This window comes from Dromiciops gliroides, chromosome 3 (genome assembly GCF_019393635.1).
Source record: "Dromiciops gliroides isolate mDroGli1 chromosome 3, mDroGli1.pri, whole genome shotgun sequence".
Lineage (NCBI taxonomy): Eukaryota > Metazoa > Chordata > Mammalia > Microbiotheria > Microbiotheriidae > Dromiciops > Dromiciops gliroides.
Window position 1 is genome coordinate 500,558,062 of NC_057863.1, and position 10,219 is coordinate 500,568,280.

General features: G+C 40.1%; 1 pseudogene; it reads right to left on the minus strand.

Moving 5' to 3' along the window:
- Positions 1-3,408: 3,408 nt before the first annotated feature.
- On the minus strand, positions 3,409-4,337 carry LOC122750717 (annotated as a pseudogene).
- Positions 4,338-10,219: the final 5,882 nt, after the last annotated feature.

The following is a 10,219-nucleotide window of genomic DNA, read 5'->3' on the forward strand; positions in this document are numbered from 1 at the left end:
ATCTAAAGGAAAGGGGACTCATTTTAGCTGGTGATAGTCCTTTTCCCCTGAAAATCACTTGGGGCTGGGACACAGGCCAATGAAAATAAATTTCTCAATGTGGAAGGAGGCTTAGACTGTAAGTAAATTCCTCCCTACCCATGGGCTAATCCCACCATCAAAGGCAGTGGCCAAGAGAGGATGTTGATGAAACAAAGAACCCTGCAGATTCTCAAGTGAAGATGGAAGCACAGCAAGATGTTCCTTAATTATTTAAATGATAACTCAGAATCTTGAAAAAAGTTAAAAGGGAACAAATTGAAGACTACACAGCCTACACACACACATTATATATATATAATGTATGTATATATGCATATATATGCAGAATAGAAAACCTTGAATTAATAGTGGCAAATATCCCCAAAGAAGCAAAAGACAGAATAGATTGAAAATATAAATATATTAAGGTGAAGGACAATTCAGAAAAGAAACAAAAACCAATAACGTTCACACACAAAATCTCCATAGAAACAAAACACATTGATGTGTAGAAGCATCTTAGGAATTATAGGCCTCCCAGATAAAAAAGTCTGAACACCATAATACAAGAAATACTACAAGAAAACTGCCCAGAATTTCTGAATACAGAAAATAAAGCAATAACAGAAAAGTCCCAGCAATCACTAAAAGAAGAAAAAGATTTATGCTTCAAACTCCAAGACACTTAGTGGTTAAACTGAGCAAATCCAATGATGATGATAATTTCTCCAAGCTACCAGGAGAAAGACATTAAAAAAAAAAAAAGGAAAGGAAATTTGAATAACAGAAGACTATTCTGCATCTACCAGAAACTGTAAAAGGCAATATCTTTTTAAATATTATCTTTTGAAAATTTTATTTTTCTTTTACATTTGTTATTTATTGATTTTAACATTTGTTTAACTTTTCCTTTCCCTGCTCATAGAGAGGCAAGAAATATTATATCATTTATACATTTGAAATTAGGTAAAACATATTTCCATATTATCTATATTGACCAAAAAAAAAGACAAGGAAAATGAAGTGAAACAATTAGGCTTCAGTCTGCATGCAAATTTCATTAGTCCAACCATATCCTTTCCACCCCTGTGATCACAAGTGCTAGTACTACTCTTGGTCCTGGAACTGTGACCCTGAGCTGCATATGGGCAATACAAGAGGGTCCTGCACCCATTGCCAGCAAAAGGTTCACTGTAATCTTTTTCTGACCAGTCAGTTTCTCTGGGCGGGGAGCTCCCCAAAGTTCCTGCTGCTGGTGTTGCTGCTATGTGTCTTGGGTTCTAGGCTGACCCCCATCCTGGTGTCATAGACCTCTCTTGCCTACTTCCTAACTCTCTTGGACTGGAAAAATGTCTCACCCCACCTTTTCGTTGGCTCTGCCACTACGGAATTAGAATTGAAGTGTTGTTTGAAAGTTGTTTGGAGGGTAATATTGGGAGAAGTCAGTTGTGGTGCTGACTTTACTTTGCTATCTAGTCTCCCAAGAATATATTCAAAAAAGCAAGGTAACTCAATATCCAGCACAACTTCACATACACTGCAAACCTCAGCCTAATCATCTATGAGGAAAAATTTGAAAAAGTCAGAAATTTATTAAAAGAGGCATTTAAAGCATTAAAAAAGGGATGTGAACAGATTATTTAAATTGCAAGCACCCCAAAGAACAGAAATACAAGATAGATAAATGTAACTATGAAGGAAAGCACAATAATAAAATAATTCATTTATAGGATTATTAACATGAAAAAAATAGAAAGAGAAAAACATCATTGGGGTTAAAAAAGAAACAAGTTGGGGAGCATGAAGATCTACAAGGCAATAACACAGAAATTGTTTAGAAAGGGGAACTCAAACTAGGGACTTTACCAATTTTAATTCCATGAAGGACACATTTTACCTTTCTCTTCTCTTAGCATATCCCTCTTTCTTATCCCTTCATTTTTTTTTTAGATTGTTCCAAGATAATAAACTCACATCCATGCACTCAGAGCTCTGGAATTTGGATAATTGTCCTGGGGATTTTCTTTTTGGTATCTGTTTCAGGAAGTGGTTGGTGGATTTTTTTCAATTTCTATTTTACCCACTAGTTCTAGGATATCAGGGCAGTTTTCCTTGATGATTTCTTGAAATATAATGTCTAGATTCTTTCTTTGGTCATGGCTTTAAGGTAGCCTAATAATTCTTTTTTTTTTTTTTTTTGGAGGGGCAATGGGGGTTAAGTGATTTGCCCAGGGTCACACAGCTAGTATGTGTCAAGTGTCTGAGGCTGGATTTGGACTCAGGTACTCCTGAATCCAGGGCCAGTGCTCCATCCACTACGCCACCTAGCTGCCCCCCAATAATTCTTAAATGCTCTTTTCTTGATCTATTTTATAGGTCAGTTGTTTTTTCTGATGAAAAAATTCATATTTTCTTCAATTTAAAAAAAATTTTTTGACTTCGTTTTATTGTTTCTTGATATCTTATGGAGTCATTAGCTCCACTTTCCCAGTCCTAATTTTTAAGGAATTATATTCTTTAGTGAGATTTTGTATCTCTTTTTCCATTTGGCAAATTTTTTTTGAAAGAGTTATTTTCATCAGTCAAATTTTATATCTCCTTTTCCATTTAGTCTATTCTTTGTTTTTTAAGTTGTTCTTTTCTTCAGTGATTTTTTTGTGCTTTTTTTTTTCTTAACCATTAGGTCAATTTTGTTTTTTAAGGTGTTATTTTCTTCAGCATATTTTGTGCCTCTTTTTACCAAGCTGTTAATTTTCTTTCCATAATTTTTTTACATCACTCTCATTTCTTTCCCTGATTTTTCCTCCACCACTCTTCCAGGAATTATTGTTGAACTTCAGTCCAATTAGCATTTTTATGTGAGTCTTTCTATTTTTTCCCATATTATTGTCTTCTTCTGAGTTTATGTCTTGCTTTCCCTGCCATTGAAGTAACCTTTTATAGTCAAATTCTTTTTTTGGTTTGCTCATTTTTCCAGCTGATCTCTTGACTTTGAACTTTATGTTGAAGTTGGGCTCTGCTCACCTGGGATGGAGAGGCATTGTCCCAAGCTTCAGGGTTTTTTGTGCTGCTGTTTGCAGAACTAGTTCTGCTATCTGAAAGTTTTTGGTGTTTCCAAGCTGTTGCAATCGAGAAGTATTGTTACTGCTCTTTTGGTCTATACTTTTTTTTGGGGGGGGGGGGAGTTCTGGTCTGGCTTTATTAGAAGTAAGGAAAGCTTAAGAACTGGGTGAGGCTGCCATGGGAAAGGATAAAATGGGGCTAACTCTAGGGCAGGGGGGTTCTTCAGGGGAGGAGAGGAAGAAGGAAGAAAAATGGGATGGGAGGTAGGCTAGGGTCTGGACTCCAAGGGGAGGGGTGTATGGCAGAGAGCTAGCTGGAGAGGGCTCAGAAAGGAACTTCCCAAGAAGTGTGAGCGGCCATCAGGGCCTGTTTCAGTTGCTCCTAGGTGACAAACATCACTACATTCCAGGAGCCCAAGTGAGGGAAGGAAGGCATGAACCCTTTGTAGAAGGCTTGGGGTCCCTCCTTCTGGAGCATGGTGAGGGCACAGTGGCCAGCACTGGCATACTGGCCCGAGGCAGAGTTCGTGTATCTCATCTTGACCACATCCACAGAGGAGGCAATGATGGTAGTGCAGAAGCCAGCCTCAAAGGCTGATGTGAAGTGGCATGGAAGGTCATCAGTCATGAGGTGGGCCTTCAGGAGGGCATCTTTGATGAGATCGTATGTCACCAGCTCAGCACAGTTGACAATAGCATTGTGGGCAACATTGGGTGAAGTTCCTTTCCATAGGCCCCGAAGCCCCTCCTCTCTGGCAATAGTCTTATAGGCATCCAGTGTACCCTTATATCTCCAGCTGCCACCTGCACGAGCCTGGGCCTGGAAACGTACTTTCACATCTGTGGGTTGGGCTACGGCCACTGCCAGTGCCCCTGTGGTACAGCCTGACAGGAGGCGGCTCCCAGTGCTTGCATGCTCAGATCCCTTGGAGTAGAACTGTTTGACAGAGTCATAGAGGCCAATGCCGACAAAGGCAAAACTCATCTGGCACTGCAAGCCAGCCACCAGCCCATTGTACAGGCTGCCAGGGCCCTCAGTCTTCACCATGGTCAGAATGGTGCCCAAGACACCCCGATACTGGGCAGTGGCAGAGGAAGCTCGGATGGCCCCTGGCTCTCTCCTTGAATCTGCAGTCGGACTTTGGCTGTGTCCAGGGGGAAGTTGATGAGGTCAGTGATGCAGGCAGTAGTGCCAGCCCCAAGGAACTTGATGGTGGCTGTTGAGGGCACATCTGTAGGCTTAAATCCAACCATGATTCGACGCTGGTTTTCTGCTACTTCGCAGGAGGCAGAGAAATGGTAAGATGGCCTCTGATGATTAAGACGAGATAAAGGAACTCTGCCAGAGTCCTGACTTGGAGAGTCTCACAATGATGGCACCTTGATCAAGCTTCTCTAAAGGTGTCCCGCTCTTCAAAGTTGCTCACAGCAACCATGGCCCACTTCCCTTGATTTTCCATAGAAAATTGCTGGGAAATTGAACACCTAATGATCATACTATGTACCCGGGACCGTAATGGAAAACAAGAGGAGGCAGCGGCATCGTGAAGCATAAGCCCTGCGGTGGAGTCTGGAGTCTGGAGGGCTGGAGCGGCTGCCTGGTTCTCCATTGGGTCGCTAAAAAGTCACAGTCTTGGACTGGGGAGACACGCTGCCTATACTCTGGTTTTTACCCACAATGGACCTATGGTCCCCTGTAGCCACAAGCACCAGTGTTATCTGTGTTTTGTAATTGTAGACAGAGCCCCTGCTGTCTTGTGACTGACCACCAGAACCTATCCTTACTCTGGAACTGTGAACCAGAACTGCTTATGGGCAATAGAACTGCCAGTCAGTGCTGACTGCACTCAATACCAACAAAAAGTCCCCTATAATCTCTTCCTGACTCCCTTACCATCTCTTGGCTGAGATTTACAGAAGCTGCTGCTGCAATGACCAGAGTTTCTACCAATATGTGTTTGGGCTACAGACAGATTTCTATCCTAGTGTCACAAACTTTTCCTGCCAACCACCTAAGTTTTCTGAGAACAGAAAAAATATCTCATTTTGACTTTTTGTTGATTCCACCATTCCAAAATTTTTAGACATTATTTTAAAGTTGTTTTGGAGGGGAATGCTGAGTTCATCTGGTTGCCTCTGATTCACCATCTTGGCTCCCTTAAGTTTTGAAAAGTTGTTTGTTTGGTAATGCTGTTGTTTTTATATAAATTTTTCTCTTGGTTCTATTCACTTCAGTCAGTTCTTTTGCAGTTTTACTTAAAAGATCCACTTCATTATTTCACATGGCACAACTGTATTACTTTACATTCGTTTACCATAATGTGTTCAGCCATTCTCCAACTGATGGTGGTCCTCTTAGTTTCCAGTTTTTTGACAGTACAAAAACAATTACTAGATATAAATACATACATCTCCATATATTATATCTCTATCATCTATCTATGTATATAACATATGAGTCCTTTCCTTCTTTTTTTTTAAAGTCTCCTTAGGGGTTTATACCTATTAGTAGCATAGCTGGGTCAAAGGGTATTCATAGTTCAGTAATTTTTGGACATAGTACTGTTATATGAAATACAGACCCAGGTTGCATAGTTCATAAGATGCTGGGTGGGAAGCAGGAAGATCTGAAGAACACCTTCCTCCCCTCTCCCCCATATTCAGGGTGGCCTTTTTATTGGTCAGTACATTATGTGACTGCTATGCCTCACCTCATGATCAGACGTACTACTGATATTTATTTTTGCTTGTAGGCTAGATTACATAGAAAACATGACCAATAAGATGACCAAATATTTGGGTTTTTATAAACTTCTCCAACTCCAAAACCTCAAAAGAAATGAGTTATGTGCCAGACATAGAGAAACTCCAACTTATTTCAAGGTAGGAAGACAGAATCCCCATACAAAATTAAGGACCTCTGGAATTAATGCTACAAATACATAAAGCTCTCATTTCATACCCTTACCCCCAGCTGACTACTTGCTACAGTGAGCAAAAGCAAGCTTATAGGCTTGTTTTCATCTGTAGGGATTTCTTGGCAATAGTAGCTCTGACTAAACCATCCCACCCCTTCCAACCCCACAAGAGGCAGCCCAATCATATTAAGGAAGGGAAAAGGGGGAACAGAAGACTCTGGAATAGCAGAAGATGTGCCTAGAGAGAAAAGTTAAAAAGAAACAGAGCATTGGGCATGAGGGAAAATGGAGCAGAAAAGTCAACTTGAGCCAGACTTCTAATTGGAGATTAATCTGGCCAGGGACCTGAACTCAGCCAGTTTCCATTTTAGGGAACTTGACCTGAAGAACCTGAGGCCACCCAGCAGCACCTAGCCTTGAAGAACTGTTCTGTAGCATAAGAAGTGAGAGGCTGTAGAGAAAGGAGAATCAGCAAAGCCAATGAATGAATAATAATAAAAAAAAGACTGAAATATCAAAAAGTCCATTTTTAAAAGACTAAATAAAAATAAGGTCCACAAGCAGATAAATCAACAGAGAGGCTGACATATATAGAAGTAAGAATGACTAAAACCTAAAAAGAAAACAAAACATTTTTTTTTTTTAGTGAGGCAATTGGGGTTAAGTGACTTGCCCAGGGTCACACAGCTAGTAAGTGTTAAGTGTCTGAGCCCGGATTTGAACTCAGGTCCTCCTGACTCCAGGGCTGGTGCTTTTTCCATTGTGCCACCTAGCCACCCACAAAACATTTTTAATAAATAATTTACTAAGAAAAATAATTAATGAATATTACCCCATGACAAAACATCTTGTAGTTTCCATAAAGACAATGGAACAGCAGCAAGAAATGCTAAAATGGTTCAAAAGACAACTAAATCTTGGGGCAGCTAGGTGGCGCAGTGGATAGAGCACCGGCCCTGGAGTCAGAAGGACCTGAGTTCAAATCCGGCCTCAGACACTTATCACTTACTGGCTGTGTGACCCTGGGCAAGTCACTTAACCCTAATTGCCTCACCAAATAAAAAAAAAAAAAGACAACTAAATCTCAACAAATTTCTCAATAAGAAGGGAGAAGGAACTTTTGGCAAAGATGGTAATATGAAAATTTAGAGCTAAGCCTGGCACCAATAAGATATGGGCACTCTAGCAAAGATAAAAAAGAATACCAAATGAAGCAAAAACCTAAGGACCACAGCAGTAAGCTCCTTCATCCAGTTTAGAACCAAATGAGAAGACAGATAGAAGCCTGCGGATGTATTGGTAGGAGTTATACTGGTAGGATTTAGTCATCTCAATCTCTGGAGTAAATGGCTCCTAAAGGCAGTAGTAGATAGACCCTGTCTCATTGGAGCCATAGCAAGCCATCCCTAATGAGATCACAACATATAGAGGTAGAGAGAGGGCAGAAAGGTTAGACAGTGAATGCATGTCTAGGGGCCCTCCAAAAGACCTAAAGCAGCATGATCTCTGATATTCTGTGTCTTTATCAAGAAATAAAGGAGATACAGATGTCCTGGTACACTCTAGGAGGCCTAAAACCAGTATGACCTTTGATATATAGTCAGCCTCTCAGGTCTACAGAAGATAAGGCTAAATCTTAATTGATGATTACACAAGATGAAAGGGATTGAGACAGTGACAGAGCCATGGCTAGCACATGTGTTGGGTGACCAGGAGATTAAAATGGAAATAGGGATTGAGGCAGAAGGTGGGGTCTGGATTCATCTCTAGCCTTATTTTGGTCAGGGCTGTGGAAGAGGGCAGGGAGAGGGACTAGGAAGTAGTCATCCCATCTAGAAGTGTGACAGGGCAATAAAGCAGCTTTCAGGTTGCAGAAAGGATGTGACAAGGACCCAGGTACCCCATTCATGAGTGAGAAGGAGAAGAACCTGATCCTGCCACAAAGCCCATTTCTATAACTGAAGCTGGACACATGAATAAACAAGAAAACTATGAGTACAATGAAGAAATATTATGGATTTTAAAGAAGTCCAAGAAATAAGAAGAGAAAGAAAAAAATAAAAGCAAGAAAACAAAATAGCTGTCTGATGAGACTTTACAAATAATTGATGAAAAGAGGAAAGGGAAATGAGAAAGAGAAAAATATACCCAACTGAATGCAAAATTCCAGAGAAGTTTTTGTTAAATAAACAATGCAAGGAGATAGAAGAAAACAATAGAATGGGAAACACGAGATCTCTTCAAGAAAATTAGAGATACCAGGGGGCAGCTAGGTGGTGCTGTGGATAAAGCACTGGCCCTGGATTCAGGAGGATCTGAGTTCAAATCCGACCTCAGACACTTGACACTTACTAGCTGTGTGACCCTGGGCAAGTCACTTAACCCTCGTTGCCCTGCAAAAAAAAAAAATTAGAGATACCAAGGAAATATTTCATGCAAAAAATGGGTATGATAAAACACAAAAGTGGTAGGGACTTAGCAGAAACTGAAGAGATTAAGAATATGCAAAAAATCATAAAAGAATAACCTTAACATCTATGCCAACCATGATGGTATAGTTACTGACCTAGAGCCAGACATCTTGGAGAACAAAGTCAAGTGGACCTTAGGAAGCACTGCTAATAAGGCTAGTGGAAGTGATGGAATTCCAGATGAGCTATTTAAAATCCTAAAAGATGATATTGTTAAAGTGCTATACTCAATATGCCAGCTAATTTGGAAAACTCAGCAATGGTCCCTGGATTGGAATAGATCAATCTACATCCCAATCCTGAAGAAGAGTAATGCCAAAAAGGGTTCAAATTACTGTACAATGGCACTCATCTCATACTCCAGCAAGGTTATGATGAAGACTCTGCGAGATAGACTTCAGCAATATTTGAACCAAGAAATACTAGAAGAACAGACTGGTTTTTGAAAAGACAGAGAGACCAGAGGTCAAACTGCTAATATTCACTGGATTATGGAGAAAGCAAGGGATTGCCAGAAAAAAAAAAAAGCATTAACTTTTGCTTCATTGACTATACTAATGCCCTTGATTGTGTGGATCAAAACAAAATGTGTTAAGTCCTCAAAGAGATGGGAATACCAGGTCATTTTACTTGTCTCCCAAGGGTCCAGAAGCAACAATTAGAAACAAACATAGAACAAATGATTTAAGATTGGGAAAGGAGTATGACAAGGCTGTATATTGTCACTTTATTTTTTTAACCTATATGCAGTGTACATCATAGAAAATACTGGGCTAGATAAATTAAAAATTGGGATTAAAGTTGCCAGGAGAAATAGCAACAATCTCAGATGTGCAGATGATATCATTCTGATGGCAGAAAGTGAAGAGGAATTAAGAAGCTTCTTGATGAGGGTGAAAGAGGAAAGTGTAAAAGCCGGCTTGAAGCTAAACATAAAAACAAAAACAACCCTAAAATCTTGGTAATTGGTCCCATCACTTCCTGGTAAATAGAGGGAGAAGAAATGGAAGCAGCATCAGATTTTATATTCTTGGGCTCAAAAATCGCTGCAGTTGGTGACTGCAAACATGAAATTAAAAGATGTTTGTTTCTTGGAAGGAAAGGTATGACAAATCTGGATAGCACACTAAAAAGCAGAGATATCATTTTGCTGACAAAAGTCCCATATAATCAAAACTATGGTTTTTCCAGTAGTAATGTATAGCTGTGAGAGTTGGAGTATAAGGAAAGCTGAGCACCACAGAATTGATGCTTTTGAATTGTATTGCTGGAAAAGATTTTTGAGAGTCTCTTGGACAGCAAGGACATCAAATCAGTCCATATTTTTACAAAATTGGGTTATTCATTTGAAGGTCAAATACTGAAGTTGAAGCTTAAATATTTTGGCCATATAATGAGAAGATAGGACTCATTGGAAAAGACCCTGATGTTGGGAAAGATTGAAGGCAAAAGGAAAATGGGACAGCAGAGGATGAGATGGAGAGATGGTGTCATGGAAACAATGAACAGGAACTTGGACAGACTTCAAGAACTAGTAGCAGTGGGGCGGCTAAGTGGCACAGGGGATAAAGCACCGGCCTTGGATTCAGGAGTACCTGAGTTCAAATCCGGCCTCAGACACTTGACTTACTAGCTGTGTGACCCTGGGCAAGTCACTTAACCCCCATTGCCCAGCAAAAAAAAAAAAAAGAACTAGTAGCAGATAGAAGGACCTAGCCACAAGGATTCCAAATGTAAACTAACTTTC